Below are 9,376 nucleotides of genomic sequence, written 5' to 3'. Positions count from 1 at the left end.
GTGGACCTGACAGGCTCCTTTTCAGAAAGAAAGAACTGAGCATAATCTCTGTGTCATACTGTTGTTTCAAAATAAAAGCCAAAGTTTTTGAAGCCATAAAGCAGGAAACAGAAACAAATCTGCTAAAAAAACATTTTTTTCCAGAAAAAAACTAGCATTGAGCCATTTTCTGCCTCAATAACAAAATAGTGACTGCAGAGGGAAAACAATTACCAATGAAGGCTGCTTCATGTGTCAGCGACTGCAGACAGTGAGAGATGGTTGGATTTTCCTCATGCTAGTGCTGCCTTGTGCCAAAGCTGGGAAGAGACTGTCTCTATGAGATTATAACAATATATATTACATTTTGGGTTAGCAGTTCAGCTAATTTCTTCCAATGTGGAAACTAATTCTGTTACACCACCAAGTTGGTATATCGGACTACCTGTCCAGTTTGATGTCCAAAATCTTGGGGACCTTTCCCAGAGTGCTGGCTCCAATCATTTTCAGAAGAGACATGCAGAAATTGAGGGAATAATTAGAAATTGTTTATTGTTCTGTTGGCCAAAGAATGGTGCCAGGGAAAGAATTACAAAATCCAACATGCCCCACAGTTGCCCTACCCAAAGCCTCAAAGTAGAGTTGAGATCTTGGGTTCTCACATGGAAGAGACCAGTTTGAGCCTAATGGGAATAGGCTTGTTTGAGCCCCCCCCTATTACATGATGAGGGGCAGCAGCCTACTATACTAATTGTGGCTGCCTCTCGTATTGGTGCCACTTATCTATTTCCCTGTGATCAACCCATCCTCAGGTCATTGCAAGATTAAGACTGGTTGCCTCTGGGCTGGGTAGGATTCCCCCCCCCCACACCCAAATCTAATAATGGGGTTTTTTTTCCACCTACCGCATACTGTCACTATTGGGTTGTGGTAACTAATATTTGGTGTAGTCACTTAGCATGATAAAAAACTTTAAAGTAGATTTAGTAAGGAACAGAACCTCACTTGTGGGTCTAGGGTGAGCTTCTGGACTGTCCTCTTTGGGCTCTGTGGTTTCAGCTGCTGGGAAAGGGGCTCCCCTTGGGGCTAGAATGAGAGTTTCTTGCAATTGGAAAAATGGTTTGGGAGGGAGCACCCACCAGGATGGCTTTTGATTAAACAGTGAACAACTATGATAATTTGGATTGGCCTTTGGGGTTTAGGTGCTGGCCCAAGGGTGGTCTGTGGAGGAACCTTCAGGATTGACACCTATCTCTCTACCCATTAGGTCAGTGGTTCTCAATCCATGGGTCCCCAGATGTTTTGGCATTCTACTCCCAGAAATCCTAATCACTGGTAAACTGGCTGAGATTTCTGGGAATTGTAGGCCAAAACACCTGGGGACCCACAAGTTGAGAACCACTACATTAGGTGGATTTAATCGCTTTTTCCTCTAGGTTGCAGCAGTTAAAATAAATAAATCAATAATTAGGTCAAACACTTGCCTTTAATACCATACTTGGTTGCCTGGTCTCTTTATTTCGTAGAGGGGATGCAACAGCCATGTACATTTTATAGACATTTGAAAGAATAAAAATTTGCTATTACTGGTACAAATTACGATCCACAATCTCATTGGTTGAAAAGTACATTCATAATTGCAAAGTTTACCTTTTGTGATTGGGATACAGTATAGCAGGAAACTTATTAATTTCATTGGAGGAATTCTAGAGTCGATTCTGCCAGTGGGAGCTCATCAGCCTGTGATGGGATTACTTTCTGGGGAAAAATGTTGGTTGGTTGGTATGAGCTAGCAGAGGGAAAGGTGTCCTTGACTGAACAGTGGATGACTATTCCAAGATGATGGGTCTGGCTCTCTTGGAGAAGAGTCTGTTGTGTCGTGTGATGGATTGGGTTGCTCCCAGCGCATATCTATTTATTATTTATTTTAATTACAGTATTTATATTCCGCCCTTCTCACCCCGAAGGGGACTCAGGGAGGATCACATTGTACACATATAAGGCAAACATTCAATGCCATATAAACATAGAACAGAGACAGACGCAGAGGCAATCTACATAATCTGTTGTCAGAAGTTTTGGCTGCTTCCATCTATGAATTCATCAGGTGGTGGGAAGGTAAGGAGAGTTGCCAGTGTTACTCAGATTAGGGTCCTTTTCCAGCTTTCAAAATCAGTCGGTGTTAACTACAGATCATTCTTAAACCTCAATATTTGTGGGTCCCAGCTTCAGACATCAAGTTCATGCTGTACTTTCTTAGTTTACTTGGAATAAGCTGTTGAAAAGAACACTTACCTCTGAACTGAATGAGCTGTTTGTTAATGATTAAATCCATCTATGGTTTGTGTCATGATCAAAGCTGCTCATTTATCAGTTAATCAATATATTACTCTTAGTTCCTGCTGTTGAGCCTCAAGTAAGCCTTCAAGATCATCCTTGCTCTGAATTGGCAGTACCTTGCAGCTGGATACCTATGTTCCTCCAAGGCTAAAGGCATGGTTACAACCCTGCCAAGCGAAGCAGACAAAGGTGTTCTTTCATCTTAGTGTCAAGGCTATTTCATACCATTCCTTGAAGTACACAATTGTGTCTATTTCCTAGATAACAAGGCAAAGAATACTTTCTGTAAAAGTTGTTTCATTTGCAGCAAAGTTTCAAATGCTTGGAATATACAAATGGAAAACTCTCTTGGTCAGTGGTTCTCAGCCATGGGTCTTCCTCATCTTTTGCACTTCTACTCCCAGCTCACACAAAGGCTGGATCTACACTGCCATATAATCCAGATTATCAAAGCAGATAATCCACATTATCAGTTTTGAACTAGATTATATGAGTCTACACTGCCATATAATCCAGTTCAAAACATAAAATCTGGTTTTATATGGCAGTGTAGATGGGGGTCTCAGAGGTGGAGAAATAGTGGTCAACAACCATTTTACTTGGAACAATGCTTCTGCTCCAGTTTTTAAAAAATGTTGTTGGTCTGTCACACCATAAAAAGAAGAAAAAGAAGGCAGAGAAATCTAGCAGCACTTTTAAGACTAACTGACCTTGTTTAATTACAAGGTTTACAGATATCAATCCTCTTCTCCAGATGCTATGATAAGAATGATATTAATGCCAAGGATTTTAAAGTATGGGTATATAAGAGTGATTTTGACACCTTTAGGAATGAGAGAGAAAACAAACAAGAAAATAAAAAAGATTAAATGGTGACCCTGTCCATATATTTTTAAAGATTTGTATGTGGTGACAGGTAGCTTGTACTTTCAGGTAGCTTGTACTTAGGCGATCCCTCGTTGTCCAAGTATGATGGCCTTCCAAGTTCTTGAAAGACACCTGTGCGTGAGTTTAATGCATGAAGGTTGGTACACAGCCGGTCAACACACAATCTTCACAGAGTGAGGGTCCCAACCAGTGGCGTAGTTAACACGACGATGGTAGCTACTCAATCTGTTGCAGCCTTCTTCCGCCTTCACAGCTATTGTAACATATACCATGTTATCTTCCACCTGATCCGCAGTTGAGGTCTTCAGGTTGTGCTCAGTCTGTAACATCCCCTGTGACGCCTTCTGGGAATACATGCCTGCAGTAGTTACGCCCAAACCCCCGCACCACAACAAGGTGACAATCCATCAAAGTGGTAGATTGTAATAATCTTTAAAGTGGTTTATTGGCAATGGCACACGAAAGCAAGAAATATGCTTACCAAATGTCAGTTCTCTTAAGGTCAAATCATCTCTGAAGATTGTGCTACATGTGCAGTTGTGGGGGATTTATATGTTAATATATGTAGTGTGCCATCGCTACCCAAGCAATGTGGTATGCAATGTGCTGTGGTTTGAGCGTTGAAATCATGCTCAGCCATGGAAACCCAATAGGTGATCTTGAACAAGTCACACTCTCTCAGCTACAGAGGAAGGCATAGGTAAACTCCTCTGCATAAATCTTATGAAGAAAACTCCATGATAGGTTCATCACAATTCAGAAACAACCTGAAGGCACACAGCAACAATGCTCCATAATGCGGCAAACAACCCTCTAGCACCATCTTGTGGCAAATGATTTCAGTAATATGAAGAGTAAACATCACTTATGTTCCCCTTGTCCAAACTGCCTCTGACTTGGAGAAAATACATCAAATGTGACTGTCATTATTAATTGTCTGAATCAAAATGCTATTAAGTATATACATTCAAACAACAGCTCAGAAGGCAGTGCTAGAAAGTTGCAAAATAGCCTTGCTGTTGAGTGGATGATGAGGGAAAAATTATTTCCTCTCCAGGAATATTTCCTCTGTTCCTAACAGGAGGCAATTTAATTTAATGAACAAAACTGTGCTTCCAGATCAAGGTGCCTTTTGCATAATTCATCAGCCCCTCTGTCTTTTATTTGGTGCCAGATGCTTTTTTTACACATGGAATTCTGAGAAAGAAAATTAAACATCCCCCACATTGAGGTGAAGCTGTTGAAAGCATCTGTTTACAAAGTGACTTTGAGAAACAAATTCCAAAGTTACTAGTATCAGTCACTTCCAGCGACAAAACCACAAGAAAGATGAACAGAGGCAGCTCTTCCATAAGCTAAGTGTCATTGCTTGATATTGTCCTTTTCTCATTTTAACCACAAGAGTGGAATGTGGATGTATATGTCAATTATATCTTTGCTATGTTAAAAGCTCATATAATCAGAAGCCTTGATGGATCAGACCAAGTGCTTGATTTAGTCCACAAGTAGGACACGAGTGCAACACCACCTTCATTTTTTAGGCCTCAGCAACTGATTTTGGAAGCATGCTGCCTCTGATGTAATAGTACACATGGCCATCAAGACTAATTAAGTATTCAATGGATTTCCAATAATGATAACAACAACAACAACAACAACAACAACAACAACAACTTTATTCGTATAACCCACCACCATCTCCCCGAAGGGATTCGGGGTGGATTACATGGGCACCAAAAAAAGGGGGAATTCAAAATACAAGAATTAAAACATAGAACAATATAAATTAACACCATTAGGCAATTAATGGAATAAAACATATTAAAACACATCTAAAAACTTCAGAGACTGAAAGTGGGACTACTGAGAATTTTATGGGAAGGGCAGGGCTTGTGTAAAACACAGGACAATAGGACCAGGAGTGGGGGAAAGGTGCTGGAAGCCAGGACAATAAATAAATGAGGACTGGGCAGTGGTGGTTATGAGCTGATTTGTTATTCAAAGGCACATTTAAACATCCATGTTTTCAAGTCTTTACAGAATATGGACTGGGTGGGGACTAATCTGATCTCGCTGGGAAGAGTTCCAGAGCTGGGGGGCCACCATCAAGAAGACCCTCTCTCTCATCCCTACCAACCATGCCTGAGACGGTGGTGGGAGTGAGAAATGGGCCTCCCCAGCTGATCTTAGAGCTCATGTCAGTTCATAGGGAGAGATACTGTCACAAAGATAAGAAGGACCCTAACTGTTTAGGGCTTTATAGGTCATAACCTGCACTTTGAATTGAGACCGGAAAGTTATCGGCAGCCAGAGGAGCTGCTTCAGTAGAGGCGTCGTGCGCTCCCTGTAACTAGCTCCCTGTAACTAGCTCCTTTAGCAACCTAGCTGCCAACCAGTTGAATTTTCTGAGTCGTCTTCAAAGGCAGCCTCACGTAGAGTGATATAACCAATGCATGGACCACCATGGCCAAGTCAGACTTCTTGGGGTACGGTCGCAGCATAACTTTGTTGTGTTCTCCTTTGCAGTTACCTTAACTATGGCCTATGTTTTCTGTAATGGCACCAGATCATATCAGATCTTGGAAGCTAAGTAGGGTCCGTTCATGTTAGTACTCATATGGCAGACCACCAGGTGGTGCAGGCTCTGCTTTTATACCTGTTTTATGTACTTATATACCTAGGATCACAAAAAAAAACTTCTCAGGTAGAAATTGGTGGTGAGTGGAAAACTTTAAGAAGTCCTGGTCTCCCAGACACATAATGCATACTTGAAATCTGGGTCAGACAAATAATAATAATAATAATAAAACTTTATTTATATCCCGCCACCATCTCCCCACGGGGACTCGGGGCGGCTTACATGGGGCAGTGGCCCAAACAACATAAGAACAAAATATAAGCAACACAATAAATCACAATATAAAAAGATAAAACAATAATACAATATATCAATATAAACAACAATACAAGATAAAAATTTCATTTAAAACACATAAATAGTAAGACCGTAATAAAAACAGGATAAATTATTAAAAACCCACTGGGGCTGATTAATTAATGACTATCTCCGAAGGCCTGCCGAAACATCCAAGTCTTCAGTTGCTTCCTGAAGGAAGGTAGAGAGGGAGCCAACCTAATCTCCCTGGGGAGGGAGTTCCAGAGTCGGGGAGCCACGGCCGAGAAGGCCCTCTCTCTCGTCCCTACCAAACGCAGTTGTGAGGAGGGTGGAAGTGAGAGGAGGGCCTCCCCGGAGGATCTCAGCGATCGGGTGGGTTCATAGGGGACAAATGATCCCTTTTCCGGGCACAAACAAAATAAACAACCATTTTGGATCAAACTAAAGGTCTACCTAGAAGAATCAGCCCAGGTTAGTACTTATAGTACAGCATCCTTCCTTGGAAGCTTTTAAACTGAGGCTGGATGGCCATCTGTCTGGATGGCTTTGATTGTGCTTTCCCTGCATGGCAAGGGGTTGGACTAGATGGTCCATACGGTCTCTTCCAACTCTATGATTCTATCACCCTGTTCTCAGACTCCAGATCACTTAGCAAACCTGAGTGCAAGTGAGCTCTCCATCTTGCGTTCCGTGGCAAATGACATACTGAAACACAATGCCTTTAAAAACAGAGCTAATGTAAAGAATTCCTGACTGTCAGTGAGGGCCTGAACCTCCATAATTTTACCCAGCATCCTTTCAAAGCTGTCTAAGCAATCAGCCATCACTACTTCTAGTGGTAGTGATTTCTACACTTTAATGATGTGCTGTGCTAGACTTTAGTTATTATCTATCCAGGAACTCCCACCATCCAACCTAAGTGGATGACCCCAGAGTTCTGCAGTTGTGGTATTATTGAGATAGTTAGAAAAATGCCTTCTTATCTCTTTTCCCTGTATCATCTTTCATTTTCTACACCTCTATCATATCCCACTCAGTTACATTTTTCCCTAAATCCTAACCATGCAGCCTCTGATTCATACATAGCAAAACATAACTCACATGTGCCTGAGGGCATGAAGGTTTCTTAGTCTAGTTTTTGACATGTTCCTAGATGCAGGCCCGTAGCCAGGATTTTGATTCGGAGGGTGCTGGGATTTTGCTTCGGGGGGGGGGGGGGGTAAGTCTGGGTGGGAGAGGATCTAACCTAGCAAACCTTTTGTATTGTTATCCCAATACCCCCATGTATATGGGATATATTGAGCATGGTGATCAGATCATGATATGAATAAACATAACAGTTTAAATAATAAATGTAAGGCCTTCTCACAGACCACTCTGGGAATTTCGGGGGGGGGGGGGGGCTGAAGCCCCTCAAACCTCCCCCCACCCCGCTGCATGCCTGCCTAGACGTTAACAATATTTTCCCAGCTCTTATGCCAGACATGACAGTTGGGTCAATCCAATGCCCTCGGACTAGGACTTCAATTATAAATCTTCTTAGCTGATTCTATCAATCTGCTTCCTCTCAAATTAGCAGGTGAACCTGTCCAACAGACTGTTTGGGCAAGAAGAGGTTTCTTTTCACACTGCATTCAGTCATTAGTTTTTTTCTCTTCACCTCAATGGTAACTGAAGACATCCTCAACAAAGTCCCATGTTTTGAAATGGAGGAAAAGGCAATGCATAGCTCTGCTCATGCCAACACATTTCAAAGAAAAGTTCTCAAGATCTTATTTGTTGAGTTCAGAGTTATCATAGAAATAGTGTTATCTATCTATCTATCTATCTATCTATCTATCTATCTATCTATCTATCTATCTATCTATCTATCTATCTGAGCCTCCGGTGGCGCAGCAGATTAAACTGCTGAGCTGCTGAACTTGCTAACTGAAAGGTTGGCAGTTTGAATCGGGGGAACAGGGGAGCTCCCTGTCAGCCTTAGCTTCTGACAACCTAGTAGTTTGAAAACATGCAAATGTGAGTAGATCAATACGTACCGCTCTGGTGGGAAGGTAATGGTACTCCATGCAGTCATGCCGGCCCATGACCTTGGAGGCATCTACGGACAACGCCAGCTCTTTGACTTAGAAATGGAGATGAGCACCAACCCCCAAACTCAGACACAACTAGACTTAATGTCAGTGGAAACCTTTACTTATCTGCATATAATTACAATTAGTTCTGCCTGAACCTACTAATCATTTTCCATACCTTGCATAAATGTACAATATTTGCCATTCAGAATCAATAGAACAAATAAAAAGGATTTTCCCCCTATTATTGGCTATGGTTTACATACTAATTCAACTAATACAATCTTTCCACTTAAATTGCAAGCAGGCCTTCCACAGTATAGGAGAACTGATAATGTGAATATCTCCTGATAATGTTTTTAAAAAATGTAAACTAGCTAAATCATTCCTAGATTAAGTGGTAAAACTTACTCATAATGATGCAGTGGCACTTCTTCACCATTTAGTATATTGGCAAATTCAATACAATTTAAGACAGGCAATTGTTGCTTTCATCACTCTCATTTGCAAGCTAAATACAGAAGATATTCTGCATTTTTAGCCACTAATATATGCTTTATTATAAATAGATATTCCAACCTTACTGTCAAACTGAGAGATGAGGGCAATGTGGAGGCTTAGACAATATTGAAGATGACTGGGTTTTGTTTTTGTTTTGTCTTTTTGTTTGGCCACTTCAAAATCAAAGCCTGCAAGATCTGCTCCTACTTTGCCATTTTTACAGGGTACAAAAGTAAGAGAAGGATGGGTTAAATGTGATTCATTTTTATTTGTGCTTACACATTTTTCCAGGAGGGAATACATTTTGATTGAAATTCTTTGCTTTATACCACACACAGAGAGACATATATGCATGCACCCAAATAGTTTTGCATGACAACTTTCAGTAGTTTTTAATTATCAGGCATTTAAATACTTATTTTGAAAGCAAGTGTTAGGAACGTAGAACATTCCTGTATTATGGAGTGCAACGTGGGTGGTCTGACCTCATCCCTTTTTAGTGGGAAAGGAAAAACAGGTATAAGTGACACCCTAAATCATCTAGACAAGCGTGCTTAAACATTATAAAGGGCTTCCCACAGAGTTTCAGCTTTTGTGGCCAGAAAGATTTAAAGCAAAAGGCTGCTCGAAGGTCAGAAACACCAGCCAGTCTTTTCTCCATTCCTTCTAGTGCCCAGTTCAAAACGCTTCACCCTGA

The sequence above is a fragment of the Anolis carolinensis genome, chromosome 3 (genome assembly GCF_035594765.1).
Source record: "Anolis carolinensis isolate JA03-04 chromosome 3, rAnoCar3.1.pri, whole genome shotgun sequence".
NCBI lineage: Eukaryota > Metazoa > Chordata > Lepidosauria > Squamata > Dactyloidae > Anolis > Anolis carolinensis.
The sequence above is the reverse complement of the archived record's forward strand: the minus strand, read 5'-3'. Positions refer to the sequence as shown.